This window comes from Pogonomyrmex barbatus, unplaced genomic scaffold, assembly GCF_055798465.1.
Source record: "Pogonomyrmex barbatus isolate J1 unplaced genomic scaffold, ASM5579846v1 scaffold6, whole genome shotgun sequence".
NCBI lineage: Eukaryota > Metazoa > Arthropoda > Insecta > Hymenoptera > Formicidae > Pogonomyrmex > Pogonomyrmex barbatus.
The window spans coordinates 8,254,251-8,271,496 of record NW_028297160.1 but is presented as its reverse complement, the minus strand read 5'-3'; the positions used below and the strand labels follow the sequence as shown (position 1 = coordinate 8,271,496).

General features: G+C 32.1%; 1 protein-coding gene across 7 annotated transcripts in view; it reads right to left on the bottom strand.

Annotated features, from left to right (window-relative positions):
* The window catches only part of LOC105424865 (protein amalgam), a 270,737-nt gene that overhangs the window by 216,088 nt on the left and 37,403 nt on the right, over positions 1 to 17,246 (bottom strand). Inside the window, exon 1 of one of the 7 annotated variants that reach the window (XR_016140762.1) lies at positions 3,872 to 7,387. The exons of the other annotated variants lie outside the window; for them this stretch is intronic. The gene's annotated coding sequence lies outside the window, so the exon portion shown is untranslated. Of the gene's footprint in view, positions 1 to 3,871; positions 7,388 to 17,246 lie in introns of those variants that run through there. 7 annotated transcript variants of the gene reach the window in all.

The following is a 17,246-nucleotide window of genomic DNA, read 5'->3' as shown; positions in this document are numbered from 1 at the left end:
CTTCTTCTAAATCAGATTATTCTGTTTTTTTTTTAAACAAAATAAATTTTTATTAAAATCTATCAATTAAACATATTTAATAAAGCACATTTTAATATTTATTTAATTAGCTTGCATTAGTTCGTGCATTACACTGGTTTGCTCATGCATACGTAAACCGGATAAAATTAATGAAGAAAAATTGCATTGCGCGATAACCTCCTTAGGTTCATACATATTTCTGTGACAACTTGGATATTTAATGAATGTAGAAGACCATTAGACCACAAACCTTGTGTAAATTTAGGAGTTAAATCTGAATAACAATAATTTCGCCATTAAACAGAATTCTAAGATATGAAGTTATCTGAAATATACACGTGAATAAATTGCTTCTTATGTAAATCAACTCTAAAACAAAATGTCAAAAAAACCAATTTCGATGAATTTATAATTAGAAAATTATCTTATCAAAAAAATTGTAAATAACTTATAGTGTCGCTCCTTTTCAATTTACTTCTTTAAATCTATATTATTAATAATATTGCTAAAAATTAAAAAATAAAAATCTTTATATGTAATGTATGATCAAAATGTAGTAATTATTAATTTTACATAACTTCTAGAAATACTTTATAAAAAAACAATAAAATTTTCATGAAAATAGTTAAAACAAGTGAAAGTATTAAAATATAAATCATGTACAAACAACAATAATTCTTTGTAATTTATTTTCTACGTTAATATTATTTGTCATACCTAATATAATTTTTTCTACAATATGAAACGTACGCCTATAATTTTGAGTTCAATGAATTCTATTTGTAAAAATAATAAAAGGCTCAAATAGGGATTGTTTTCTGAAAATCGAACTATGGCAAATGTGAGCTTTCGAGAAAGATTGGAAAACTCATTAAAACACTCATTGAGAGCCAGCCGCGATTGATGATTTTCCGTAGTGTCACTATTATCGAATTAACTACATTCGAGCGTTACAAGTACCGACCTAGTCCACATACGAGCTTAACTATATCCTCTCCTCCTTTTGTTCCCGAGGTATTTCCCAGTCTCCGCCCGGACTGCCATCAATCATTTCAGTTTTGCGCAAGATTCACCCATTATTCGAATCCCTGTCCTCCGTTTTCTTCCTCCGCTTTCATCTTCCGTTCGTACGGATTCTTTCCACTACCTCGTAAAATCGAACCTTCGATATCTTTAGCTTGTATAGCTTAAAATGACAAAGGAAGTTTTCACGATTTGTATTTTTGTCATATATTTGTTAGGCGAAACGGATTTTCACAAAATATTTTTACGAAAGTATAAGAATACATACAAATTGAAAAAAGTCATATACATGTACAAAAAAACTATGATGAATCGACAACGATATAATTGAGCAATAGATAAAAGCAATAGATAAAATATGAAAAAAGTAATTATTGAATCTATTAAATTATATCGAACTTATGGAATTCAAAAAGCAATGTATGTCATAATATATGTAATGCCAGCGGCATTAAAATTACTATAATTGAACACAAGAGAAATTATTTTGTGGGAACTGATGTTCTTTCTGTGGCTGCAATTGTCCAGCAGTGATACATACATACATATATATATATATAGTGATACATGTACACACATATATATATATACGCCAACCACGAAGAGTTGGAAATTTCACACATTGCAGTTTGCCAGACGAAAACTGCAAAAAATATCGCATCAATATACTCACACGTAAAGAGAACTCTTGAAATGTGCTTATTGTTGGCATAAAAATTAACTAACTTTTATGAATTTTATGACCTTTCAACCCCGAGAATTAAAGATAAATAATTAAGATACGTATTTTGTTACGACAAAGATTAATAAATCCTTCTTATAAATGTCATACAGTTATTTATCCTAAAAAGAATTTTATCGTCTATTACATGTTTATAAACTTTTAGATGTGATTTAAGAGACTGGTTTATTTTCGCATGTTTCACGAAAGTTTAAATCTCTAACTTTTAAAACTCAATTTAACCATTATATTATATTTAACATTATACATTTATTTATTAAACAATATGTAACAGCTTTTTGTTTATACTATATACAGAAAATATTAGCATTGTAAATAAATCAATATCAAAACATCTATGTAAATGTAGAAATATTAATTTTAATTAAACCTTATATCTAATGATGTTTAAAATAACTATTTAGTCCTAAAATTCATGTAATTAACAAATGAAAAAACATAACAATATATTTTAATAATAATTTCGTTTATCATATAAGTATTAAATTCCACGTAATAAATAAATGGAATTTTGCTATTCATCATTTTGTACGATAACCCTATGCATTTCTATGTAATCAGCGACAGCCAAGTAAAGACAGGTTTGAAAAAACGTGCAACATAAATAGGCAATATCGGACTTTCGTCCATTTAATTTAGCCCTCACGTTTATTTCAATGAGCCTTCACTCCAAGAGTTCTAGGTAATGAGAAAGCAGTAAAGACAGATTAAAAGAGCCCCAAACTCTTCCCATTCCCGGAGCTAACATTCTTTTGTGACAAATCCATTAGGGACTTCGAAGAAATTGAGTTTGCGCCCGCGATTCATTATAATCTCATTTATAAATGAGAACTAACTACTCGCCTAGAAAACTGTGACAGCCTTTAATTATCACGCTCTAACAGTGCACGTCCAATAAATTATCTAATGACGGGATAATGCGCTGGATTATATAACTACTTAACAACTTTATTATAACCTTCATAAACACGGTTACGTTGTTCTAAATATAATTAATTAAAAATATATATTTTGTTTTTAAAAAAGTAGAAATATATATACACATGCGCGCGCGCCAGCACACACACACACACACACACACACACACACACACACACACACACACACACACACACACACACACACACACACACACACACACACACACACACACACACACACACACACACACACACACACACACACACACACACACACACACACACACATTATATCTGAATATTAAATATTATTGATGCAAAGTTTAAAATGAAAAAAAGCTTAAACTATTTCCTTGTTCGTTTCATAAAATGTATTAAAAAGTTAAATGAGAATGAAGGCAAAAAAATAAGATAGCGTTTAAAATTTCTTTAATTTTCAAGCAAATTTTATAACATTAATTTTCATAGAAAGAAATATTATCATTTATTTTTCAATGAAATTTAATGCAATATTTAAAAATGTTATCTCTAAGAATATTTTCTGTAACTCTTAAAATATTGAAAATGTATTGTGATGCTTGTTTTATAATACATTAATCTCTAAATATTTATGTCTCATGCAATCTCATGCAAAAGTTAGACAAACTCGTAATTATTCGGGAAAAATAAGTATTATTAAAAGTATTATTTTGAAGAACATAATACGATTCCAGAGCTTTAATAGAGTACGTATTCGAAGATGCTTACGTACATAATTCCATGTTAATTCCACATTCTTATCATCATTTTGATAGATATTAAACTATTTAACTGTAATGACTCATACATCGCGAGTTAATTATTTTAAGACATTATGTAAATTTAATAATAATCGTACATAAAAAAATTTTACAAATATAGATTCTATTATACGTCAAGTTAGCTTAACATTTTTTAGCAATGTGTCTACAATAATAATTTTTAAAAATTTTTATATACATGTATGTATATTACTAATCTATATAGATATAGATATATATATATATATATAATATGTAATATTTCTTTCACAAGGAAATAAAATTTAAATTTTAATCAAATCGCTAATTTACAGATAAGATATTTCCGTACACTTCTTTCTATAAAATTGGTCATCATTAAATTATTAAGATGATTTAAAATTTACCTTTAAGCAAGTCGCACTCCTCTTCTTTTTATAATACACACAATCAAGGAAATCGCTTTTCACATGAAACACCAAGTCGAACAGTCGGAAGACGATGGTACGAAATCGAGTCGGATGGACGAGAGAATGCAACCAAAAAGGGTCAACTCCTTGGAGCACTCGCTACGAAGTATCCAACCACTTCCGGCACAGCTTTTGCTCGACACTCTTCGATCTTATGAGAGCAATCGATTCCCGAGGCGACGACTACGATCTCGAATAGCAACAATCTTCGACATTCAAGAGTACTTAATAGTTTTCCGCTCGAGAACACATGATACGTTGTTTCGCGAGGACGATAGCGATTTATTAAAGGAATTCCGTTGCGCTTTTGTCGAGCTTACAACGGATACTTTTATCCACATACATATTTTACTTTCCTCCAACACGACGTCGCATGTGATCTTCTCTCACAATACGCAGCTGTCGCGTTACTTCAATTTCAGCCTTAACTCGCGGAAAACTTTGCGCCGTGAAAATTAATAGAACGCACCGTCAACACTTTACCGTCCGCGGCCGCAACTTTTCGCGTATGCCGAAAAGCATGTAATCGACGATGACGAGAAGAGAATTTCACTCGTTGACAATGTCAATATTGTTACAGTCGGTCGCGCATATCGTATATTATGATTTTATCTTGAGGACTATCGATCGCGGAAAAAGTGATTTTTGTTCTCAATTATATTCTTTTTTCGTTCTCCGTGTATAATTTTAATTTATTTTAATTTAGAACACGCAAAACGTAATTTCGTATTTTGGACAATAATTTTTCTTTTTAACCCTCGTATTTTGGTACTAATTACACAATGTAATTCCTGTTTTAATTTTTTGCTACTTTCGCGATATTCTTTGTCTAATTACGTAATTCCGTGATGTTCCTCATGTATGTTTCGTACTTATATAACAATTTAGGTACAACATGTACCGTAGTTTTATCCCGAAATATTCCAATTTCAAAAGACTACTAATTACATAGATAAATCGCGCGATAAGAGTTTAACCGATAATCACGATTGCACTTTATACGATAAAATTTCATGTCTGCGAAAGACATTTCTACGAGAAAGGCGCTGTAATGTCAGCTATTACTGTTATCTTAGTGTCTCGCACAACACTTTAACCGCCCGAAAGCTGCAATTGCACAGGAGAGTACATCAAACGGTCAGTCGGAGTTTTAGTCTCACGAGTACTTTTCGCCGGCACTTCGCGTAATCGTTTTCAAGAACACGCCTCGTCTGGTCACGTAAGGGAGCGCGACGTTACTATTATTGCGACTATATTTTTACAGTTCATATGTGCTTTTATTCCAAGGGTCACCATACATTTGGACAAGTGACACTGTTATTCCCAAGGTTCTTCGAACCAGTTGAAAACAACTCCAAGGATACTCGCAAGCCGCGAGTCGTTATTGTGAAGATTTTCACACGTCACGGTGTTTCTTACGAATTTATATCCGTCTTCTATGAGGAATATTCACGATTATTACGCATTATTGGCGAAAAATTGTTTTCTTCTCGCAGACCACCGGCATCTTGACGGTGACATCAACGATCTTGTCTCTTTCTCTTCACCCCGACACACGTTCCTATAATTTCGCTCGAGACGAACTATGTCTGCTCCAACCAAAAGACTTTCAAGAATTCACACACAGAATAATTCGGTAGCCCGAAGAACGCGACATTCTTTACGTTTTTTAAAAGTAGATTGGATTCTTACCGAAGCATTTATACAGGAGTTCGCTGATCATTTAAATTCATTTGATTGATGCTAATATGATTTAGATTTTGATTGATTGCGTATGTTTCTCCAACCACGACTCGTCACTTTTATAAACTTTATCATTCTTTAAAAAAATTATGTACGTTTTTTTCAAACGCTTTAGACCTTCGTAATTTCGTACAGTTTCTAGTTATATGTAATATATACATGAATACAAGATATATTAATTATGTGTTTTCGAATATAAATAAAGATTTTGTTTGTCGCACTACGATCGCATGTTTCTCTTAATTTATTAATTTATTAAAGTTTTTTTCTTTGATTTCATTATGCCACCAAAACAAATGAGTGCGATATATAACGTACTTATAATTTTCGTTGCTTTTTTGGTGAAAATTAAATATCTGATACACAGTTCTCTCAACAAACATACGCATCACTATAAATAAAAGCTATATTTTTATGTATGAAATAAAAAATCTGTGCCACTTTTTAAGATAAATTCGCGGATGAGTCTTTACGTTCAAGTATCACTTAAAACCAGAGGATTCGTACCCGTGGGAAGCTTATCGGTTTGAAGAGAGCCTGCCGCCGAAGCTTTAATACGGATTTTTGCTGACACATTTACGCACAGCCGCAGAAATATCTCTGTTGAATGTTATATGGGACATAGTTTGTCGTACTCGAATCAAATTCAAGCACCTTTGAATCTGAGAGGCATCCAAAGCGTATCCGTTCTCTAAAAATCGCACGAAGTTTATCACATTTAAAACGCGAAAACCTCTCCGCTCGATTGCACTTCAGATATTCCTCGAATATATATTTTCTCTGGAATTTCGATCAGTTCTTTTAAATATCAACTTCACTACAATGTTCCGCTCGTCATACCTGCGTAGCAATTTTAAACCGATAAAATTCGCACAGATGAGAGCATTTTAATCCGGATTTCACTGAATGTATTTCATAGCACTCACTTCAATCATCTCGTTGCCGTAAAATCCCGAAATCGAATTTATTTTAAATCACTCGAACACATTTTCTAAGAGAGCTATCTTCATGAAAAATTTTTTTCTTAAAATTCTCCGCGAATCCCGAAATGTTTCTTTCTCTGCGTCAAAATAAACGTCGCACCGCAATGCAACTCTTAGTCTTCAGGAATTCAAGCGTTTTCTCTATATTCAGATTCCTCAGTCATTCACAATTTTACCAAAAATCCTCGTATTCCCGCGAATACATTTCGCCATTCTCGAAAACACTCAGACTGACGAAACTTATGAAGCGCGCGAAAAAAAAACAAGTTGTTGAAAGATAAACAAAGCTGTTAAATTCGCTGTTAAATTAAAGAGACGTTAAAGAGACGAAATCCAAAATAAAGGATCTACCTTTCTAATCGCACACACGAGTCACTTGAAACATAGGTTCAGCGATCGATAGATCCGCAATTACGGTCATTCGGTCCTTATCAATCGCCCATGATTTTTTTTTCGCGATAAGTAATCTCATTTTTCTCTCATTAAAACGCACTTCTCGTGATTCCTTTTGGCAATTCTTCAATCAACATGTCTCGACAATCGTCGTCCAGAATTTTTAATCGCGCCAGTCGAACAACACGGCGTGACAACAAAAATAAAATCGGCGAGTATCGCCGGAAACTCGGACGGAATCTCGATTTTTTTTCTTGAAAAGTGGTCTCACTTCAGCGGCGGATGCGCGCGCGAAACCACCACGAGTGATGCTGAGATCGGACTGGAGCCTCCGACGCGGCGCTAGCGTCGCTACGAGCGAGGGGCAAACCAAAATCACCCTCCACCGCGTCGCGACGTTCACCCTCCCCGAAGAGGAGCGTGGTCACAGTGGCGGAGGAAAAGCTAAGTCGCCCGGAATTTAAGGTGCGAATCGCGTAAGAGAATACGAGATTTCTTAAAGAAGCCGACTTGCAATATGATTCCTACCTTCCCGAAAGATAAATCGCGCTTTTCTTCGATTGTAGATTAGGAAGAAGATGAGTTTTGCGCGCATTTTAAGATACTAATCTTCAATAATGTAATCTTCTTTACATGGTTATTCCTTCTTCAGCACAATTTAGAATGCAATTTATTTAAATATATATATATATATATATATATATATACGTAATGGTAAAATAAATATAAAAGGGATATCATATATGCTTTTTGCTAATTGTTCTCCACATTAAAAAAATAAAAGATAATTGTTTCTGCGAAAGTAATTACAGACTATTTGGAACTAAAATATATATCTTCAAGAACGACATTTGTATTGTTTCAGATACAACCAGGAAAATATTTTGTCGTATTCATTACTGAAGCATTTATGAAGCGAGCAGTTTCGATCACGACATTTGTATCGACGTTAATGGTTCGCTCTCGACGTGGTATGTCAATTATGCGTACATAGGATATAATGCGCGCAATACAGTGTTGACCGTGGATGGAAACGTACACTCCTGATCCACCTCCGTTTGTTACATATCGCGATGTAACGTGTCAGAAGTGTCTATTGATCTCAGTGATGTCGAATGCATAGAACGGTCTAATGCGTTAGCCGTATCGAATGGCCGATGCGCCGGCAATAGATCATCCGATGGGCGGCTGAGATTTCGGAAATTACCTATCCGATATCACGACGCCGCGATTTGCAAAAACGGCGGCCGACGTTGACTGATGCGCGAATGACTAGAAAACTCGATTTTACGAAAAAATAAAAAAAAAAAAAAAAAAAAAGAGCGACGCGCGCCATCGGAACTTCCGTGTTCCGCGGTAGATGAATTTTCGAATTGCGCGGAACAAGCGGAAGATCCGATTGACCGACACCTCATGGCCTGACTGGGAACAGATACCTGTTTGCGTACGAGGTATGTATCAGGTAAAAAGAGCATGTCCGTTTTGCGTCGCGTCTTTTCTGCACGGCGTTCAAAACGGAAGCTAGCGACATCCGTCTCTTTCACAAAACGGCACACGCGCTTGTCGTGAAAGCCAGTTTTTCCATCCGCAATAAAATACGATGACAGTTCTTCTCACACACGTTATGCCATTACCGCTAAAATTTACATTCGAGATATTCAAATGGCTTATTTAGTACATGAAGTATGCTTACTTTGCGCAAAAACAAATCTATTCGCATGAAATAACATCTATTATAGCATAAACATGTATTATGCTATTGGGTTTATTCAAAATCTTATTAACATTAAAATCTTATTAATGTTAAAAAATTTAAATAAATAACATTTATTTCTTTTCGACAAAATCAGTTCGTAGTAAAAAATTGTTTAAATATAATTATAATATAGTAAATGATATAAAGATTCTAAATATTTAAACAATTTTATAATTTTAAATGTTTTAAGTATAAAATCTTTTTTATGTAAAGATATATCATAAAATATGTTGAAACGAAATAAAAAACAAAATAATAATTTATTATTTTAAAGTATTTAATTATTAAGAATGTTTTAACTTAAATTAAAATTTATGATATTCTGTTAACATTTTTTGATCTTATGCATATATTTAATTCAATTTTTAATTAGTGACGATAAAATCATGTATATATAAAACGAAACTATTATAAAAATTAAAAAAAATTAATATTATACGCAAACACAAATGCACAGTCGCGAGAAATATCCAAAACAGCAACATTGTTGCATGAAAATAAATGCCTGTTTTCATTTTCATCTCAAACGCGATATTAAAACTGTTTGTCATAAAATCAGACCATATGCAATCGCAATGAATGTACGTTAAATTCTCTCATATCAGATATTGTTGCAAACGCTTTACAATTGATGAAAAAAAAAAAACAAAATGTACATCTATATCAAAAGTCTTTCTAGTTTTCTAGTTTACTGCTCCATAATGTAAAACGTTCGGGGTTTATCGTGGAATCTTGAAGCTTCTTAAGGCTCCAGGTCCCGACCGCAGAAGTATAAGTAAGGTAAAACTAAACCAACTTTAGCGCCGTCGAGTTCAAGTTAAAATTAAAGTTTAAAGACTTATAACTTCCTAACGTGCTGCTCCCTGATCCTGAGGATGAGGATAGTTAACTCAATAGGTCCCATCTCCGACACTCACATACGCATGCACACGCTCACAGATACAGACTCACACATAACACTTAAGCGCCAGCATTTTCAATAACTATGATACTCTTGAGCTCAGTTTTGACACGGCGCTTGCATAATACGTTTAAAACTTTCGTATCTTCTTTAATTTCTCGTCACGCGACCGTCACCTTTAACCGACGATCAAACAGCCAAACCAAAGGAGAATCTTGTAATATTAAGATATATTCCTTTTAAATTTATAATCAAATTTTTAATTTATAATCAAACTTATCTTGAAAGTTACTTAAAACATTTAAGTTTTAAATTAAATTTTTATCTTAAATTTCTATTCAAATTGAAGTGCTTCTTCTCTTCGTCATTTGACTCAAAAAATAGCAATAAAACATTTTTCTTTTTATTTAAAAACAAAATAAAAAACGAGATTTTGTTTTGCGTTATTTTACTCTGTCTCTATATAAAATTTATACATAAGTCTTGTTCTTATTTTTATTATTTTGCTGCATATTTCTTCGATATTAGATTTTATTTAGATGTAAATGTGTACATCTATAATTAAGTTCGAATCCCTGGATTCGCTAAGCCTAAATGATTGTGCGGATCTGTCATCTCTGCGGAAAGGGTCGAAACAAAAGGGAACTGGCTAAAATTTCATCTAATCATGTGTGTATATATATATATATATATATATATATATATATAATATCTTAATATATATCTTATATATATATATATATTATTATATATATATCTTATATATATATTATTATATATATATATATATATATAATATAATCTTAATATAATCTTAATATATATATAATCTTAATTTTAGGCAAACATTCATGTCAATGTAATTCCTCTTAATGATAACAACGGCATTATAATGCATGGAAATATATATATACACATTACAATGCCGTTGTTATCATTAAGAGGAATTACATTGACATGAGTGTTTGCCTAAAATTAAGAAACTGCGTTTGATAAATTTGAGGAAGTCTTGTAAGAATTAAAATTGAGATTGTCTCTTATGCCTCTCTGCTCTTATGAAATAAATATATTATATATTTTTAATTTTAGAAATAATTAGAAACTTTCTCGTATCCTGTCTACCGTGAGAAATAAAATTCAATTTATTATAATAATTTACATAAATTCAAAAATGATAATATAATGGATTACATCATCTGTAATATGTGCAACATAGTAGCGAGGTACGCTGGCGTATGTAGTATGAAAATGTACATAAAAAAATACAAGAAAAATTTATAGAAAACAATTTATATGCTATATCGAGAATATTAAACAATTCACTGCAAACTTTTATTCCTAAAAATTTATTATTTTTTGCACTATTCTATTGTGTTCCTGTACAATTATTTCTGCAACCAATGTTCTATACTTGTTTTTTTTTTCATTCATTTAACCTTTTTGCATTATTACATTGTGCGAATATCGAGTTATTATATTAATATTAATATATCGAAATTAATATATCGACAATATTATATCTATAAACTAAACTAAAATGCTTATAAAAATAATTGTCACATAAATATTGTTATTATAAATTGACAAAAAAAGGAATATAACCTATACATCCAAACAAACTATATGAGAAAACAAAACAGATGCTACCTGCACAATAGTACTACATCTTTCGTTCGGATAAAAACAATCACCAACAATGACCACGACATATACCAATATCCATTTGTCTCCGTCTAACTTTTTGCTCACATAGTGAGGGATTATACCTTCTGATAATGTTAAGAGTTATTAATCCTAATATTTCCGCGCCTTCAGCTTTCATTACGTCGGCGAGCCATTATCTATCCGTTTCTTCACAAAAATCCGAACTGATTGCTTGGCAATTTAAGTCTTTCCAAGTACTTACTTTTATAATTAAAAGATATAATTAGAAGATATAATAATTTTGAAATATTTTTAATAATGGAAATGTTATAGAATTCTTGATAACAGTTAAGAAATATAAAATTTATTTAAAAAATTAAGAAATGTAAATATTTAAAAGCTATTGCTAACTTGTACTTTAAAAAGTGGGTTAAGAGCAACAAGTTCTGTGTCTTGCGTTGTATACGATACTCTAAACTTCGCATACTTTCTCCGAGTTATAAATTCTTTAATAAATGTGAAATCAATAGTTCCTTAGCAAGAATTTAAAGTGAAACATTATTTTTTTAAATAACTGTATTATAACAAATTATATATTATTATTTTTATTAATTATCGTGGTACAAATAAAACACTACATAATTATCATTTTTCAAGAAGCTTATTATTATATTATATTGCAGAAACAGTTGAATTTAACAATTTCAGTTTCCTCCACGTTAAGAATTTCAGTTTCCTCCACTCGTATAAAAATAGACAGTAATGAAATGAGACATTAATAGTGCTTTTTCGCGGGCAACTGAAAGTTATAAGCATCCAGGACAATAATTAAGTTCTTTTGGTTCACTACTAGAATGCCTGGATAGCGTCCAGTTACAATAACGCGTTACGTTGTGAAATACGTTCCTTTCTTACGAGCAGATGTGTGAGATTCCAGTGGCAATCAAAACTACCTTACGATCGATAGTTTATGACTTTCTATGCGTTATGGTACCCTCCTAGGGACACTTTATGACGGTTCTCAGGACGAACAGAAATTATCTGCGGTAGTGACGATTGGAGGACTCTACCGTTTCCCCGTCGCTCTTCTGCCAAAGAGAAAAGGAACATTCCGCAAAGAAAGTGCTGAGACATCGATTAATTCTTATTGTCAGGGTCAGGCAGTCCTGAAGAAAAATATAATATGTCCAAGTGAGCGTCTGTGATTATTGAAGTGAAGTCTGGCTATCAGCAGTTCCACTTGAAAGGGACTACGGCTGACTAGTCGTCGGCTTTGACCACTGCTGCGATCTGGCCGTCTTCGTACAAAGCGATCGTTAGAACAAGTGGCGAATTTACTTTCTCGTGGAAGCGAGTGAGAAAAAAATTTGAACAAAATCTTGATATTTTTAATTATTTGATTTATATTATACTTAAAATTACATTAAAATAAAAAAAAAATAATGTACGTGTTCATTGAGCACATTTATACTAAAGTTTTCAAAAAAATGTAATTTACAAAGATTCTACACGATTAAAATTTATAATTGTAAATTAACTATGATATATTTTTACATTAATAATACAATGTAATAAAATATATCGCGAAATAAAACAATTTACAATCAGTAATTGATTTATAATTTTCTGCTTAATAAAGAAAAATGTGCTTAAACGATATGCAATATTGAAATTTATTTACTTTATGCGTAAGCTTAATAAAATTATTTAATATGGTTTTTTCAATAAAACTTTAATTGATTCGTTTAGCTTGAAAATGCATATTGATAAAGTCAACTTTTACGCAACGCAGCATGCTATACTTAAAATAACGATCGTTTAATCGATATTCCAATCTACATTGCACGCGTATTCCATAAACCTTGATGTCACGCATATAATCGTTATTCTGGTTTTCTAGTCAGCTTTTCCAAAAGTGATTTCGTATTTCACCCATTTGAAATAGAATAAAAAAGAACCTCTTTCTTCTTACTACTCATTATTTACATATTTACAGCTTGGCAAATAAAACTATGATGAATCCTGGTTTTCACATTTTGTATATAAATATACATAAAAATATATTTAAAAAAAAATCACTTTACAATATATCTAATGTTTCTGCTGTGTCGATTCAATATTGATATAGTTTTTCTAACTCATACATAACAGAAGCCAAATATGAAAGCTGTTATTCCAATATTAACATACTTTTATGTTACAAAAAATGAAACATATAAGGATTCCTATAAAACTCAATAAATTAATTAAATATTTAAAAGTTTATTATAATAAGCAAATAATTTCCTGATTTTTAATATTTTTAATATTTATTTATTCAGAAGAACCAGTATTTTCATAAACGTGATGTATTAAAAATATCACAAAATAATCGCAAAATTTTTATTATAAAAATAAATGGTTATAAAAATAAAAAAAACTTCTTTAAGAATAAATTGTGTATATTTTTTATACTTATACTCGTATATGTCGTAAATTATATGTCGTACTTCATATAATTTATGTCATATAACGATAATTTATGAGTTAATAAGGTCCCATAATTACGTAGTATGATATGATCGATTCGCTGTCGTATCAAAGCTCTTGGAGAGCGCGATTCTGGATTGAGAGGAAATTAATTAAGATGGCACTGTCCTATAGATCAAACCACCCCTTTTCGCACCCCAAACCACCGAGCTCCTACGGGAACATTCCATGCATAGCTTGCGGCCACATCTCAGCTCACTGCTACATCACCAAATCCGTACCGTACATCGCCTTGCATCCTTTACCGAACCCTAGTCAACCATTCCCAGGTGGTACCGGATGCTGCAGACGATATATCCGTTTCCATGCTCCTTCAGGTAGGTATATATATACAGGCTAATCTACAGACGCGCAACATCGCGACCGAACGCACCAGCTACATATTTCAATAACAATAACATAGAACCATCCGTTGCCTTTGCCAAGATCTGCGGCGTGCCGCGGACTTCTCGCGTCTCGCTCTAACTGAGATTAAGTTAGGAAATTGGACCTAATCTCCGTCGGCAATGACACGAAAAGATCTCCGCTTATTTCTCTTCAACACGCATGATCAATGACATCCGATAATTGAAAATCGCAGGATATCAGAGACTGAAAATTAAAATTGCAACATAAAGATAATTGCAAATATGATAAAATGTTATTGCTTAGTTTATTTCATAATAACAGGTAATTTAATCACTTTAAAGGATCAATATTCGCTTCAGAAAATTAAAATTTTACTTCTGTGGCACCATTTTGCTTAAATATTCATGAAATAAATTAAATCAATTGACGAGATGATACAAATCGTTGCATTTTATGAAACGCATTGATATTTGCGTTTCAAATTTGATTTTATCGCATGATTTCATTTATCATACGATTTAATGAGTCTGGAAACTTGATTACTGAATTTATAATGTACTTTCTATCCGAGCTGAGAAAAATGTTATTTCTTATTTACTAATATGTTTAATTATTTATAATTAATACAGCTTTATCAAATTTTCCGTGAAAGAGCGAAAGCTAAAGAGATAGATCGAGAGAGAGAGAGAGAGAGAGAGAGAGAGAGAAGCATAAAATATATATTTACTTCATCTAAATTTATCAAACATATTATATATTATTAGTACTCATTGCAAAATATGTTAGAATTATAGTACGATGATAAAAATAATATAGAATATGATTATTTTAGTAATTATAAAAATAAGGTTTTTTAAATCATACACAAGAGTAAATAATTTGAAAATATGTATCTACGAACAAGGAAAGAGAAAGATAGGAAGAAAATCGGTAAGATGAAATTCCCAATGGGAGAGACGGAATCGTAGAAGATTTTAATTGGCATCATTAGACCCGTGCGAATAATTAGCACTCGAACGATCGAGAGTTTAATGGCGAACCGAGAATATGGTCTTTTCACAACTCTAGCCTGCATTATGGAACACTTTCGCGGATAGCGAATAGCTGCGCCCTTGGCGCAGATGACAAACTTTTAATCGTGTTAATTGCTGCTTAACTTGCTCGTAATAAATGCGACATAATTGGCTGGAGATAAAAATATCTTCAGAAATTATATAAAAATATTAATTATTTCTTCAAAATACTAATTAATATAAAAACATTACTTTAATATAAAAGATATTCATATTTGACGAATATAAAGTTAAAATAAAAATATTGTTATTTAATCAACCGCTATTATTTGAATATTATATTGTAGCTAATAATCAATATCAATTTAATAAAATAAAATTAAATAAAATTTTTTAAATCAATTTTATCATTGTTTTACGTAAATATTTATTAAAATTAGCAAATCATTAGAGCTAAACGGCTATAGAAAAAATTTCACGCGATTTGCTGCAAAGATTTACGCGACTGCTGCTTGAACTTTTGTTATTTATCCAACATACAATATTTATCTGGCGTTTTTATATTGGAACAATGAATTGGAGTATAATAGACCCAGTGCAATTCGCAACTTGCCATTGTTCCAACTTCTGCATAGATGAAGCGATAAGCACAGCGTTCCATGAACTAAGAAGCATCTTACTGTAACTGCGTGCATTGCTATGCTGTTACGCGTTGAATACTCACCAAAGAGAAATATAACAGTTGTATAACTACATAATAAATCTATTGTTTAAAGTACGTAACTATAATTAAGTTTCGCGTCAAAAGGGCATTCTTTATCTCATATTATAATCGATGCAATATCGTAAATATGTAATTGCATTTGCTATAATGACATATATGTTAATCAATATATAATTTAATTAATACGAGAAACAACAAATTATTTAAAAAATATATATGTATGGAATATATGTATAGAACTTATGTACTTAGATTATGTTAATTTCTGTTGAAAAAATTGAAAGAAAAATTGGAGATGTTCAAATTATAATAATGTATATGAATAAAAATTGATAGTATTACACACACACACACACACACACACACACACACACACACACACACACACACACACACACACACACACACACACACACACACACACACACACACACACACACACACACACACACACACACACACACACACACACACACACACACACACACACACACACGCACACACGCACACGCACACGCACACGCACACGCACACGCACACGCACACACACACACACACACACACACACACACACACACACACACACACACACACACACACACACACACACACACACACACACACACACACACACACACACACACACACACACACACACACACACACACACACACACACACACACACACACACACACACACACACACACACACACACACACACACACACACACACACACACACACACACACACACACCTCTTACCGGTCCCTGATCCAATTGAGAAGACTATCAGAAGTAGTGATTAAAATGGGGAGTGAGTGCTTGCTCCGCAAAAAGGGGTTGAAGGTAGTCTGAATGGTCGTCGGTGGGGGTCTCGTTTCGGGCTTCGGGAAACGTAGATAACACTTCTTACCCGAGGGACTTCTCGCGACCCCAATCTCAAGTCAGATATTGTTCCGAGCTTTGAAAGCTCAAAAGAACTTGTGAAAAGGCATTTCGTCCCGATTCGATGTATTATATCAGGCTCATACGTATTGTACTCCTCGATCTCTCGCTTTGGGAAAAAGGAAAAATATTCTGCTTTTCGCGTCTCTAGACGGACACCGTTTGTAATTTATAGCAGTTTTCTTGGGAAATCAAAAAAATGTTCTGTCAATTACGGCACTCATTGATTGAACTGAAATGGTAATTCTGGCAAATTTATAAAATATCATACTCAACTGTAATTAAAATTTTTCTAATATGTTTAATAAAACATTTCATTATTATTACTATTT